We start from the raw sequence: 15,361 nt of genomic DNA on the forward strand, positions 1-15,361 counted from the left end.
GTAGAGATACTTGCTAAAGATGAAGGAGAGTGACCAGGAAAAGACATAGAAAGCCTTTAGATCACGAGACAATTTGACAAATATAATGCAGAAGAAGGAAGGAGGAGGATTAGATAGAATAAGCTTTGAACAGCTATGCAATGCTGAGAAAGGTTCGGCCGTACTGATAAGGGAGCCATTAATCCAAAGTCTCTTATTGAGGTAACCCCATAGCTCACAGTAATGTGGCTTAAATTGAAACCATGCTCTACCATGCTCAGTCATTGGTTTGAAGCTGCTCCAGAAAGCATGATCTCAGTGCTAGTACAGAACTGGATTCCAAGGGCTCTACCAGCTCAGGCCCACAGGCTAATGCAAAAAGACATCTAAGCACTGTATTTACATGTCACCATAAATGTATGTGTTTTCTTTTTGAATTGATCATTTATCATTATGAAATTTCAATTTTCATCTCTGATAACAATCATTGTCCTGAAGTCTCCTACTTTGATACTAAGATAGCCACACCAGCTTTGTTATCAATTCTCACTTAGTAAATATTTTCCCAAACTTTTATTTTTAACCTACTCCATATGTGTTTCTTGTAAACAGCATACTTTTATGTCTTGGAATTTTTCTCATTCTGACTATCTCTGTCTTTTTTATAATATTTAGGCTATATACACTGAATTTTATTATGATGATGATTGGATTTAAATCCATCATCTTAGTTGGTCTTCTATTTAACCAATCTGTTCTTCTTGTTTTTTCTTTTTTTTTTTTTTTTGCTTTCTTTAGGGTTGACATTTTTATACTGTATTTCCTCTATTGAATTATTCAATATATTTCTGTGTTTTATGTTTCCAGTGGTTTCTGCAGGGTTTGCAATTATTCTTTACTTATCACACTCTACCTTGGAATAACAATTTACATAAGACCATTAAAATAGTTTATTGCCATTTTTCTTCTCCATACATCATGTTGTTGTTGTCATACATTTTATTGACATACATTATAAATCTCTCAACACATTGCTATCATTTCTGCTTTAATGATTAATTATTTAATAAAATGAAAAATGAAGAAAGTATATTTATGCATTGATTTAAATCATATACAAGGGGCCAGCACTGTGATAAAACTGCTGCCTGCAGAGCCGGCATTCCATATGGGAGCCAGTTTGAGTCCTGCTGCTTCATTTCTGATCCAGCTCTCTGCTATGGCCTGGGAAAGCAGTAGAAGATGACCCAAGTCCTTGGGCCCCTGTATCTTCATGGGAGACTTAGAGGAAGTGAACCAGCAGATGAAAGACTTCTCTCTCTGCCTCTGCCTCTCTGTAACTCTGCCTTTCAAATAAATAAATAAAATATTTTTTAAATTAATTAATAAATAAATCATATACAAAGATACTTGAAATGCTGATGGAAGTTGGAAATAAAAGATAATTTTATTTTGGTATAAAATAATTTTGAAATCCATGCATATGAGATGTCTTTTTAAAAGATCATAGAAAATGTATATTGCCAAAAAACTATAAATGTCAGAAATAATGTCTTTAATCTTTTGTGTAGATCCATGTTTCCAACTATTATAATTTTCCTTCAATAGGAAAATTTTGTCTTACTTTTTTTTTTTTTTTGACAGGCAGAGTGGGTAGTGAGAGAGAGAGACAGAGAGAAAGGTCTTCCTTTTTGCCGTTGGTTCACCCTCCAATGGCCGCTGCGGCCGGCGCATCATGCTGAACCGAAACCAGGAGCCAGGCGCTTCTCCCGGTCTCCCATGTGGGTGCAGGGCCCAAGGACTTGGGCCATTCTCCACTGCACTCCCGGGCCATAGCAGAGAGCTGGCCTGGAAGAGGGGCAACTGGGATAGAATCCGGCGCCCCAACCGGGACTAGAACCCGGTGTGCCGGCGCTGCAATGTGGAGGATTAGCCTGTTAAGCCATGGCGCCGGCCTTGTCTTACATTTCTTATAATGTAAGTCTTCTATCAATAAATGTTCTCAACTATTGTTCCACTGAAAAAACTTTTATTTTTTGAAATATATATTTGCTCTACACAGAATTCTAAATTGAAAGGATATTTTTTGCCATGGTTATCATTCTTTTTTTCTGATTTACATTGCTTCTCATAAGAAATTGGCATTTATTTTTCTCCTTATCCATCTACATATGTAATGTATCATTTTTTCTGTCATTGTCTATTAAATTTCAACATCTGTGTCATTTGAGTCTATTTTATTTTTTTCTCATGTTTATAGATAATATTTTCCTAGTATTTTGCATTTCCACTAATTTCTGGTTGCATATTAAATATTGTGAATCTCACATTGTTGAATGCTTGAGTTTTTAAAATCTTCTTTAAAGAGTTTTGATATTTGTTTCACCACTTTTTGTAGATCAGTTTGATCTGTTCACTGTTTCTTTTATGGTTTTGTTGGGGAAATACACAATAGGACTGGTTTAGCTCGACTATAAAGACATGGTCTTCTGGGAATGATATACAATACTTTGAGTACTCAATAAGAACTCATCACTGTCTCATTGGAATTCAGACATCTCTCACATGAACTCTCTGTCCACATGAACTCTGGAAAACTGTTTGAATTATAACTTCTTGATAATTGTTCTTTGCCCAATCTAATGATCTCATGGTCACAGTACAGATCATTTGCTCATCAAAGTGTCAGGAAGACCCTGTGATGATTTATTCATCTCCTTTTTAATGTGACTACTTCCCCTATGCTTCTCTGCCCCCAAAATTCCAATTGCCTCACCCTGTCTGAAACTGTGTTTCTATCTCCTCAATTCAGCATGACCACCTTGGTCTGCTTAAGTTTTTCCTCCCTGCATCAAAGCCTGAAAAATTCCTCAGACAAAAAGATTGGAGCATGAAAATCACCTCATTTGTTCTATCTGGAATCATGATCTTACACTGTTTGCTTACCAATGCATAAAAATGGTGATCTTATTTACTTTCCCAATGCAATCATATCGGACAGTAAGTTATATACCCAAAACTCTGTCATGGACTGAAAAGGAAATATCATTAGGGAATTTTGAGCAAGAGAGTGATGTGATACCATAAATCATAGTTCTTCTCCTTCAAGTATTTACACATTAATGGCAGAGACAGATATCATTTCATTTAATAAAAAAAAGACTACATTAAAAGCACAATAGATGTACAAACAATACATTTTGGACTCTGTTAAACCATCTATGTGCTATCTTATTCCTTAATTGCCTGTGTATGACAACCTTATCAACCCTCAGATTGTAGGCTTCTCGGTCCTTCAATCTTTAGAATGAATGTATTCCAAGAAATCAAAGACACATTAGTAGGTGGATTGTGCTGAACTTTAGGGGAGATAATTGTACAATCCAGTGCTGTTAAAGGAGCATGGTTTTTCCTTGACACTTGAATGGATCTCCCCTACACTGGATGATGGAGCCTACAAGGCAAGGCCTTGAGCATATTAGCAAGAAAGCCTCCATGTCAGAAGTACTATATAGGGCCGGCGCCATGGCTCAACAGGCTAATCCTCCGCCTAGCGGCGCCAGCACACCGGGTTCTAGTCCCAGTCGGGGCGCCAGATTCTGTCCCAGTTGCCCCTCTTCCAGGCCAGCTCTCTGCTGTGGCCAGGGAGTGCAGTGGAGGATGGCCCAAGTGCTTGGGCCCTACACCCCATGGGAGACCAGGAGAAGCACCTGGCTCCTGCCTTCGGATCATCGCGGTGCGCCAACTGCAGAGTGCCAGCCGCAGCGGCCATTGGAGGGTGAACCAATGGCAAAAAGGAAGACCTTTCTCTATGTCTCTCTCTCTCACTGTCCACTCTGCCTGTCAAAAATAATAAATAAATAAATAAGTACTATATAGTAAATTAAGGGTGAGTGTAGCCAACTTGGAGAAAGCAATTACTTCTCATTTATCATATTCTGAATTTAAAAATGGTAAAGTAGTAGTTTATTGCATTTTAATTATACATGTCACCACCCTCATATCCCACTGTGTTTTCCAGCATTAAAAATCACCAATTGAAATGAGAACATTTCACTTGTATGTACCCCTTCGCGCGCAGTACCCCAAAACAAAACAGCATCCTCTCTCAGTCTCAGTAATTCACAATATCTGAAAGGCACTGATTCAAAATCTCTTTGCATTTATTGTCTCATTTATTTTCCTTATCAACTCTATAAGTTGGCTAGTTTCAAATTGTCACTTCTGACTGGTCTCAGGGGAGGAACCCAAAGTTCTGCAAATGTAAAAAAGTGAATTTATCTAGAAAAAAAAGCTGATAAGGAGTAAGAACCCTAGTTCTTTCTTTTTAACAAAGTTGAATAAGGTAAGTACCCAATGTGGATTGACTGACTGACTAATAACTGATGGACTCGGTACCATGTGGCTAACTACATGCATATGGAACCAAAATATTATTTTAAATTTCAAAAATCTCATCAAAATTACTTAACTTTATCCCACAACAGAAACACTGTGTTGATCTAGTCCCTACTCTTCCCTGATTAAGGCATTATACAGAATCTGTCCCAAATTCTGCTGGGGAAGTTTCAAAACCATGTAAGTTTACCATTGGTAGAGTTGAGTTCAGGGATACAGGGTACCCAGGCTCCTCCTGAACATGCTTTGAAATGTTAAGACTGGAGATTGGGAGAAGTTCCCTTTCTGTCACTTGAGAATAACCAGTTATAGACTTCCTTAGCTGAGTCATCTCAGCAGAAATTGATGTTAGTAAAATAAATATAAACTACTGTAAGACCAGGAGGCACTAGAATTAAATAGCAATAAGCCAGCAAGCAGAAGTTTTTTTTAAAAAAAGAAGAAGAAGTTTTAGATCACTGGAAGAACTTAAATTACTTTGGCACCTCACCCTTCAAGGAAGCTAATTCATAAAGTGCTTAAGATACTTTTCTAAAAAGTTGATCTTTCCCTGCTCTGCTGAGTGGCTAAAACTCACAGTCAGTCCTGGCTACTGCTCCAAAATAGACTGAGTCAGTTTGTGTCTGGCTGTTTGAGAGGGGGTGTGCTTCCCCGCAAGCCCATTAGCAATAGAGTTATTCTTGCCAAATGATGGGGCAATTTACCCTCTAGACCCAGGATCTGATGAATATGACAATTCTGAACCAAGGAAAGAAAATATTAATCCCTTCCTCTAGTTAAAAACATGAAGTGTTTATAATAACTAATAAAATGTGTTATGCTTGTCTGCTCACAGGAAAGAGGTTCTTTCTAATTGGATAACAACCAGCACAGCAGTTAATTCAAAAGAACTTAAGTATATCCCTGGAGTCAAGAAATTTTCTCTGAACAGCCACATCTGCTTTACTATCTCTAATATGTTTTGACGAATGGTATCCCTTGCCACAGCCATCCTGTAGTGATCAGTGCTACATTTGAGTTCATCTGCAAGTACACACCAATTATACTTTTTAATCACTCTCACCCTGAAAGATAGGAATCCAGAATTTACTGATGGGCCACCACCTAGTCAGCCTGCTATGAGAAGAAAACCTATTTCTTTTTTTTTTTTTTCGAGGCTAAAATTGTGTTTATTTTACACAAAATGGTCTTAGGTACTCCTTTCAACCGCTGAAACTTTTTCAGAGAAAAGGGGCAAATGCAGAAGATGGATAGGGGACAGGTGCTGTGGGCACCATCAGACCAGGTCCCTGCACTGGCTCTCCAGGAGCTGGGTGCACAGGGCAGCTGGCACCATGGGCCAGCCACAGCCACAAGGTGTGACCACCCATTCTCATTCCATCTGTCATCTAAGTCTTTGGTGTCAGTGCATACTGCATACTAAAATTCATGAACACATTTATTAAAAAACAGTCTGAGGTAGGCATACACACAGCAGGGTCTACAGCTGTCTATGAGTTATCGGCTTTGACGTGTGGTCACTTTGAGTTGATCCTGAACAATATCCATTCAGACCCGGAAATAGCCTCCCAGGGAGAGCAACAGCTGGGCATGTGTGCTGTGGCCATGGCTGTTCCATGCGCCAGAGCCCTCATCGTCTGGCCCAGGCCCTTAGCACACTGGCCACAGCAGAGGAAGCAGGCTGGAGGCCAGATGCTGCAGAGGCCAGTGTTCTCCTTGAGAGTGCAGCTGGCAGGCCCTGGCCCTAGACCACGCTGCCACCTCTCACCTCCACAGTGCACAGGGGCTTGCTGCCAGGCTGAGCAGACACCACAGTCGGCATCTTGGATTTCTTCCCAGTCTCCTCCTACTCTTCTACCAGCCTCTTCATCTCCTCTGAGAGCTTGCTCAGGATCTGCAGGTTGGATTTGTTCTTCTTGGTGTACTGCTGCAGCTCAATCACGCTCTTGTCCAAGGTTTCCTGTTTGATCATCTTGCTGCTCTCATGGCCATATATGTGTAGTAAGGAGCCCCAATTCTTGATGTGTGGGTGCAGCAGCTGGAGGATCTTCTGGGAGGCCAACTGATTGCCAACCCTCTTATTCTCACACCACCAGCACACCATGGGCTTGCCACACACCATAAGTATTCGCTCCTCTGGTTTTTACCAGGAATCACCCCAAACTTGATGGATGTGTCACCCATTCCATTCCATGGTTTCTTTAAAGGTACTCATGGAGGATCTGATATGGAGACAACAGCCCAGTCTCGCGGGTCAGCTGGTAGACCCACGAGTCCTCGATACGGATGTGGTTAAAATATTCAAGCCCCTTGCTGTCTTTGGGCTTCTCAGAGGTCTACCGAACAATCAGGGCTGAGGATCTCCAGTCTGGTATGGGAAGCTTTATTCTTCACAAGTTTTTTGCTGCTTGCAGTTCCAGATCCTTAAGTCACACCATCAATGGTAACTGAGGCACCATAAGGTTCACTTGGGTTCTCACATTCAATGAAGTTATACACAGGGTGGACCTTGAGGATATGCTGCATGTACTCTTGCAGGATGCAAACCTCCAACTTTTCATCTGGGTTGATGACAAACTCTTCGTGGGCTCATCTTGTACTGACAGAGTGATGAGCTTCTGATTAGCTGGCAGGACGGGTCTCTCCAACTCGGCTGCTTCCGCTTCATCTCGCAGTTAAACTGCTGCCACTCAGACCACATCCTGAACTTTTTCTCACTGACTTGCTCAAAGTAGTAGCTCAGGGTAGCTCCAAAATTCATCAAGATCAACTGATTTGCACTTTACACACTTCAACTTAGGCCTTCACCTGCCCCAGGGCCCCAGTGGCTGCTTCGGCCCCCATGAGATCCTTCTCATCTTGGGGCCCGGAGTTGGTGCCCATGAAGTCAGGCTCTTCCAGTGGTTACTCCAGCTCTGTGGATTAGCTCAGAGGCTTGATGGAAGATACCTCCCTACTGGGACTGAGGTTCTGCTCTGCTCCCATTCCTCATTGTTCTTCGTTTTCTTTCAATGCAGGCGGGGGATGCTACTCAGAGGAGGGTCGTGTTTCCATACCTCCGAGGCTCTCTGTGCAGGTACATGAGAACTCCAGAGTTGTGGAACATCATGATCCACCCATTGGGGAGTGACTCCTTAGCTGGGCTGCCATAGCTTTTGAGCACTGTCTTGATCTTGGTCATCATGGGTTGAATGTTTGTCTCTCTGTCGGATGCGTGGTCGCTGTCTCCTCCATATTTCTCATCCATTTGCTTCTTTTTAGGAGCACAAAGGCCTTCCTCCAGCAAACTGTCCAAGTTATCCTCGGAGGAGAAATTCAAGACCTCTTCATCCACTCTCTTTGAAGGATTGCTTTGGCCAAAAACCAACCTGCTTTTCATCTGGCTCCAAAGTGTCAGTAAAATTTTCTAACTCATTGAGCACTGTGTACTCCACTCTCTTTTTCCTGATCCAGCTCTTTCTCCTTATCCTTCTATCCACACTCTCACCCACCAGGCTTACCCTGGTACCAACACTCCAGCCAAAGGGAGAAGCATACACGTCTACACTGACAGGACAAAGGAGCCGGCCGCACTGGTCCAAGCGTCACCCTCCACTCCCGTGTACAGCACCTTCCTGTCCTTACTCCTGCAGCTCTCAGTAAATCTCATGCTAATCCTTACACATTTCAGGTGCTTACCGGGTGGTGTGCGGGCTGTGGCCACTACAGTTCAGGTCTATGAGGAGGCGGCCCTTAGAGAAGGATCCTTTGCAGAGAAGCGAAGCTCCATAAAAGTAGAACTGGTCCTCAGCAGGGGGTTTGGACTGTCCTTCACTACCAGAGCCAATGTCCATTACCTCTGCATCACTGGACATTTGCAAGGAAGGTGGTGGAGACTGTTCGTGGGGCAGCAATGGGAATGAGCAAGCTGGGTTCTCCACCACCACTTTTCCTGCAGCCTCATGTGGGCACAGAGAGGCACTTTCATATGTCTCCATACTAAAAGTGGGTAAGACTATTTTAAAAGACCAGTGTTTAAAAAAAAAAAAAACTTACATGAATCTATAGAGCTAACATGCAAATTCATGGAGACCCGGGAGTGACCGTCCTGGCTGCAGTGTGTGCCCTGGCGGCTTAGTCAAGCTGGCCCCATTGCTCTTTTCATTAATGTAGACAGCTTTTAAAACCACTGCCTCAATTATTGGAAATCACAAGGCAAGGCACTCAGCTTATAAATGGCTGACGACTACACGAGTAGGTCTTCAGGCCAAAGTGACCCCTTTCTTCTTGCACCTGCGCCGCTGCCTGCAGCCTGCCAGAGCCATCCGCAGCCCTACGGCAGCAGGGAGAACCTCACCGCCTGGCAGCTGCAGCCACCACAAACACCCCCACTGCCATCATCTGGAAAGGCCACTTAGGCTAGAGGAAACATATTTCATGATTTTCTCAACAAAAATAATAGGGCATTAGGTGTTGCCTTGGGAGAAAGATTTTGAATGTAGTGTGGGTCAAGCAAACTGGCTTGAAAACTGAGTATAACAAATCTTAAGAGTCAATACACTTTTGGTTTATGTTTAAGGAAACAAGCATGCCACAAAATTAGATTCCTATGTCTCAGATACTTTATAAGTATTATCTGACTTAATCTTCCCAGAAATCTTATGAGATAGGCCTGATATTCCCCTCATTAAAAAATACTAGAAAATGAAAACTCAGAGATGTTAAATGTCTTGTCTACAACAAAGGCATATAGATCTTATATTTTAACTGATATGTAAAAATTGTATGTATTGATATAGATGTTGTTGCATAGAGGGTTAAGCCATCACTTCCTATCTGGATTCCTGCTAGTCCATCTGGGAGGCAGTGGATAATGGCCCATGGCCCATGTACTTTGGTCCTTTCCATTCATGTGGGAGACTACGATGGAATTAATGACTCTTGTCTTGGGTCTGGCCCTGATGTGGCTACTGTGGCCATTTAGGAAATGTACCAGCAGATAGAAAGTATCTCTTTCTCTCTCTATCTCTCTTTCTCTCTGCCTCTCTCTCTCTATATATATATATATGTGCGTGTCTATCTGTCTCTACCTCTCTCTCTGTCACTCTGCCTTTCAAATAAACAATTTTTTTAAAAAGTATAGTGCATTATTATTATTATCAACAATCATCCTAAATATACAATAATCAAAATTTTATGATTATAACTTAGTATCTGTATTTGTTTAAGGTTTATTTATTTAAAAGATACATTGTCAGGGAGAAATGGAGAGACTTCATCAACATGTTGGTTCACTCACCAAATAGTCGCAATATCCAGATCTTGGCGAGGCCAACCAGAAGCCAAGAACTTCATCCAGGTCTCCCATGTGGATGGCATGGACTCAAGTTCTTGGGCCATCTTCTGCATTCCCAGGTGCTAGATGACAGATGAAGCAGCCAGGGTTTGAACTCCCACCTGGATATGGGATGCGGGAATTCCAAGCCACAGCTTACATTACTGTGTCATGACGCTTGCCTCTAACTTACTACCTATTAACCAGCCTTTTCCCATCACTCCCTATCCCTTCTCTCCCCAATTTTCAGTACCTACTATTCTACTCTCAACTCCTATAAGATTGGATTCTTTATATTCTACATATGAATAAGAATATGTGGTACTTGTCTTTTCTGCACATGGCTTATTTCACTTAACATAATGACATCCCAGTTCCATTTATATGATCTCAGATGAGCCCGACGCAGTTCTTAGTACATAATACACACTTGTCAATGTTTGTGGAATGAATTAATGAGTGAACAAGTAAATCCAAATATCTAGAAAGAATAGATAGAAGACCCCTGAGCCCTGTGGCTAAGAATAGTCACCTTTCCTCAGCTGCTTTCACTTGGTTCTTCATGGAAGCTAAAGCTGGATTGGGGTGAGGCCTTCACTTCACCTAGTTCTTGCACCATACACAGCAGCACCAAATCTGCATCCACCTACACCATGGCCTGCACAACAATGAGGTGACACTGCAGAAGATAAAGTCCATTCTTTCCTTAAAGCAGCTGGTGTAAATAGTTAACATGTGTGGCCTGGTTTGTTCACAAAGGCCCTGGCCAGTGTTATATTGGGAGCCTCATCTGCCATGTAGGGCCTGGTGGACCTGCTCCAGAAGCTGGTGCTGCCCCAGTGGGAGGCCCTGCCCCCTACACAGCTGAGGAGAAGATAGTAGAAGCAAAAAGAAGAATCTGAGGTGTCTGATGAGGACATGGACTTTGGTATTTTTGACTAAGTATACTTTCTTTTTCAATGAATAGTTGAACTCTTTAAAAAAAATAAAAAAGGAAAACAAAGAATAGAGTCACATTGATCTGGGTCCAGCTTGAGCCCTGCTTCATTACTTTGAGACTAACCCCTCAAAGTCTCATTCTTCATCTTTAGTGGCAGAGCCAACCGAGTTCATTAAATAACATACATGTCTGCCTCTATTACCCAGCCCCCTTTGCAGTTTGTCTGGAAATCTTTTCTTGCCAATAGTGTGCTGGAGGAATTAAAATATATAAATTTTGATCTGATACAGTTTAGGAAAGATATGGGTTTTCCACACTCTACTCTCAACCACACACACACACACACACATACACGCATAACTTAGAGATGAAGAGTAGCAAATTAGGAACATCCCAGCTCACTATGGAGTAGAATGACTTGGAAATAAAAACAGATTCTGTTATGAGTAAGAAATAAATCTTACCTTTGTCAAGCTGCTGATTTCAGGTTTCATTGATCACTGTAGCATCATCTGTCTTGTTATGACTAATGCAATCTACCTTCTGGAATTTTGAGAACTAAAGTAGACAATAAATATCAACTCTTCAATTCAGCCCCTGACATGTAGTAGTAGTCAATAAACTATAATTATTAGTATTATCAATATGATTGCAATTATTTTACTGCCAGTTACTATGGAAACCAGTTTTTCATCTGCACCTTTCATGCGTGAGCATACATACATGCTCATTGGAATAAGTGAGGCTGCAGTGTTTTGACACTACTTCTGGCCCATAGAGCAACCTGCTTTAGCAGGGGGGAACTCACAGAGGTCCTCAGAGATCAAGAGCTGGAAAGTACCTGGATTTTACACATAAAATCTCTGGAGAGCATCACTCAGGAACCAACACTAAGACACCAGGTCACAGTTCCTCCTTCACAAAAACACAGAGCAGTTTTTCTGGTAAATAATAATTAAAGAGTTTTGTGCTCTGGCTGTATCCTCAGATACCTCTGAGAAATCAATGCATTTTTAAAAAACAAAAAAGAGTAAACTAAAGAAAATAGTTCAGCAAGAGGAAAAAAACCTAAGTCATTGCTTCCCCTACAGAGCAGTGAGCAGGCTCCGCAAAGCCAACAGCCTTTTACAAATGAGTTCTTGGAATCGTTTTTGTGCCTTCAAAGTGTTTCTTCTAAAAGAAGCTAAGTATTTATCTTGGTATCTTGGGAGAAGATATAGCAAAAAGGCCAGGTCACTAACTGGAAGTATTATTCTGAGCTTGTTTTTATCTTCTTCAGGTCTGAGAAGCCAATTTTAGAAGCTGGTTCAGAGGCAGATCATCCACACATATGCTCCCATCTCCAAACACTAAATTTTTTCATTACATCAGGGAGTAAATAAACATCAACTTTTGTTAATAAAGGGTAGCATCTTTGACTCAGATAATTTCATTGTGGAAAAAGACAGAGTTGAGGGGGAAAAGTTTCACTTTGTAATCTTCCTGAGACCCTGGATTATTTGTGGAAAATAAACATAAAATCACAAAACTTGGAACCTAGATAGATAATAGGCAGCAATACTTACACAAATTGGTTTCCTTTTCCTTTTCTTTTTGGCCCTTCAGATTGAAGCTCTGGGGGACTGCACCTATGGATGATGCTCATTATGACACAAAGAATCATAGAAGGAAACAGTGTGAGAAATATGACCATTCATGGATCTGATGAAATGAAGTCTGGGTATGAGTTTTTCCCCACCAGGAAAAGGATGAGACTGAACCTCTTGGGCTGCAAATTCCATCTTGAGGACATCTTTGTATCCCCTATACCTAGTACATAGTTAGCATAGAACATAGTTTGCGCTCAATAATTGTTGATGGATAAAAAAATGAATCAATGGGGCAAAACCACTTTCCACTTTTTACCAAGGCCTTTCCTGGGAATTCATTCATAAGTCATGCTGTCACAAAGTTAATCACTTTTCCACAAAGGAACAATGCCTTTATTGAAGGTTTGTTCCAGCCCAAAGGTTCAACCTCCAATAAATCAGAGCTATGACCTAACTGTCCTAACTATGCAATAGCTGAAAATCTCTCTGGTCACTTCATACAGCATACTTGTGTACAAGACCCATAAAATGGACAATAGCTATACTTCTCATCTTGAATATGCAAAGGGACCTATTTGTGATGCAGTACACATGCAGCTACTTTGTACTATGAGCATAATTAATATGAAAGCCATATTATAAAAACAACAACTAGAGAATCATTGCATTGTTGCCCTCTGAAAGGACGGAAACATTTGAGTGATAGCTATAGAGAACTAAAATGTCTGGGTAGGTGTTGTGGCATAACAGGTTAAGCCACCATTTTGCGACCAGCATTCCATATCAGAGTGTCAGTTTGAGTCATAGCTACTCCACTTGTTACCCAACTTCCTGCTAATGCATCTAAGAAGGCAGTGGAAGATGGCCCAAGTACTTAGGTCTCTGCTATTCATGTGGTAGACCCAATGGAGTTCCTGGCTCTTGACTTCAGTCTGATCTGACCCTGGTTGTTGCAGTCGTTTAGAGAGTGAACCAGTGGCTGTAAGATCTCTTTCACTCTGTGTGTGTGTGTGTGTGTGTATCTGTCACCCTGCCTTTCAAATAAGATAAATAAATATTTTTTAGGTCTTAAAGATGTTTTATAAATAAAGTCATTTAAATTTTATATCCATGCCACACCATTCAAATCTCTGTCACCATTTCTTGCTGAACAATTGTACAATTTCCCTGACTGGCCTTTCACTTCACCTCTGCCCCCCTCCAACCCTGGGACAGCTAATAGGGACTGTCAAAAGATGCGAATCTAACACTACACTGTACTTTAAATGCCTCCCACTTCTATTTACAGACTCACTGAATTCCCCACTGAGGTCTGGTATAAGTGTCTCCTTCCTTGTCTCTCAACATTGTCCTCCCCACCCTCCAGACTCCAAACCAATGAGTCTTTCAAGTATTCCATACCTTAAACACACATGTCTCTCCTTTAGTCTCTGTCTTATTTCTGTCTAAAATTATTCTTCTTTTCGTCTTGCAAATTCGTGATTATCTTTAGACTCCCATCCAAATAGGAGAATATTTCTTGATCCTCAGGACAAATCAGGTTACCCTGTTACCCACACACCTAGCACCCTGACCTTCACAGTAAATGGCGTTTGGGGATTAGATGAACATGTTGTGCTCACTTGGTGAATTTTGTCTTCCCTCCATTACTATAAGTCTCACAATAGTGTCTTTCTGGTTCACTACAATGTTCTCAGCCAGAATAATGCCTGTACCACAACGGGTGTGGCAAATACGTGTGGAATAAATTTACTGAGGTTTGCCAAAAAAACCTAGTCCAATGCAAGTGGGATCTGCCCTGGGACAGCTTTTCAACTGGGAATACATAGGGAGTAAATTGTTACCACCCTCTGGTCAGGCATGCAGCAGCTTCTGAGCTAACTGCAATGGATCATTAAAAACCTACACCATCCATCCTCAAATTAAGCTCTGATACTATTAGACCCTTAAAAGATAAGAATAAGCTCATATATTCCACTCTTGGACTTATAAAAATGAAGACATTTTCACCATTCATCTAGTCTCCACCTTTCCCAGTCCATCATTTGCCTTGGGATGAATGTAACTCAAAGAAGATGAAGTAGAAATTATGCCATAAGGACCATGTCTTAGATTTTTAGGTCCCCATAATTTGCCTCCCACAAAGAGCCAGGGGAGAATGCTTGGCTTTGTCTTGGGATGTCTTTCCAAGAAGGGAATTTAAGCTCCATGAATGAGGGAGCTTAACTGTTAACCTTAATAATCAGTGTGTTCCCAGAACTTATCATAATGCCTTTAATTTAATATAAACTAAAAAAAAAGTTTATTGAATGAATGAGAGAAAATAACAAAGTAACTTTTGATAAAAATAACTTCAATAGCTCAAGGCTGTATTGGGCTCTCATACCCTATTCACCAGCCTTCACTATCCACATGACCATATGCTTGTCCACAGGAGTGGAACTATCTTCTCCCCATTCCAAAGCCAAGGGGAAGATGAAGACGTTTATTTCTCTGGCTTGGTTTTTCCTTTAGGGTGAAGGGAGCTGACTCATTTGGCTCACCACTTTGTCATTCATTTTTCTTTTTAAGATTTATTTATTCAAAAAGCAGAATGACAGAGAAAAAAGGAGAGATAGAAAGAATGATCTTCCATCCACTGGTTCACACCCCAGATGGCCACAACTGCTAGGGCTAGACCAGGCCAGAGCCAGGAGCCAAAAATTCCATGTAGGTTTCCCACATGAAAGGCATGGGCCCAAGTTCTTGGGCCATCATCTGCTGCTTTCCTGAGCACATTTGCAGGGAGCTAGTAGGAAGCAGAATAGCCAGGACTCCAACCCTCAATAAGCTATGGGATACCAGTATCAAAATTGATGGCTTAACCCTCTGGGCCACAATGTAGCTCCCGCTTTACCATTCTAAAGAAGAAAGACAAGATTAAGAAACCAGAACATTCTTTTGGCTGGATTACATTGAACTGAGCCAAGTTACCTTTGATTCATAATGCATTTTGAACAACAACAACAACAACAAAAAAAAAACCCTTATCACCAAACGCTGAATATTCCAATATTACTATTTTATCTTTATTTCTGGAAGGAGAAAAAATCTGCAAAGAAAAATCTCCATCCAAAGTGCAATGCCTATTTTATCTCCTTC

At 41.1% G+C, this 15,361-nt stretch overlaps 1 pseudogene; it reads right to left on the bottom strand.

Moving 5' to 3' along the window:
- Nucleotides 1–6,121: 6,121 nt before the first annotated feature.
- Nucleotides 6,122–8,354, bottom strand: LOC133747694 (microprocessor complex subunit DGCR8-like; annotated as a pseudogene).
- Between the last annotated feature and the right edge of the window lie 7,007 nt (nucleotides 8,355–15,361).

Source organism: Lepus europaeus, chromosome 19 (assembly GCF_033115175.1).
Source record: "Lepus europaeus isolate LE1 chromosome 19, mLepTim1.pri, whole genome shotgun sequence".
Lineage (NCBI taxonomy): Eukaryota > Metazoa > Chordata > Mammalia > Lagomorpha > Leporidae > Lepus > Lepus europaeus.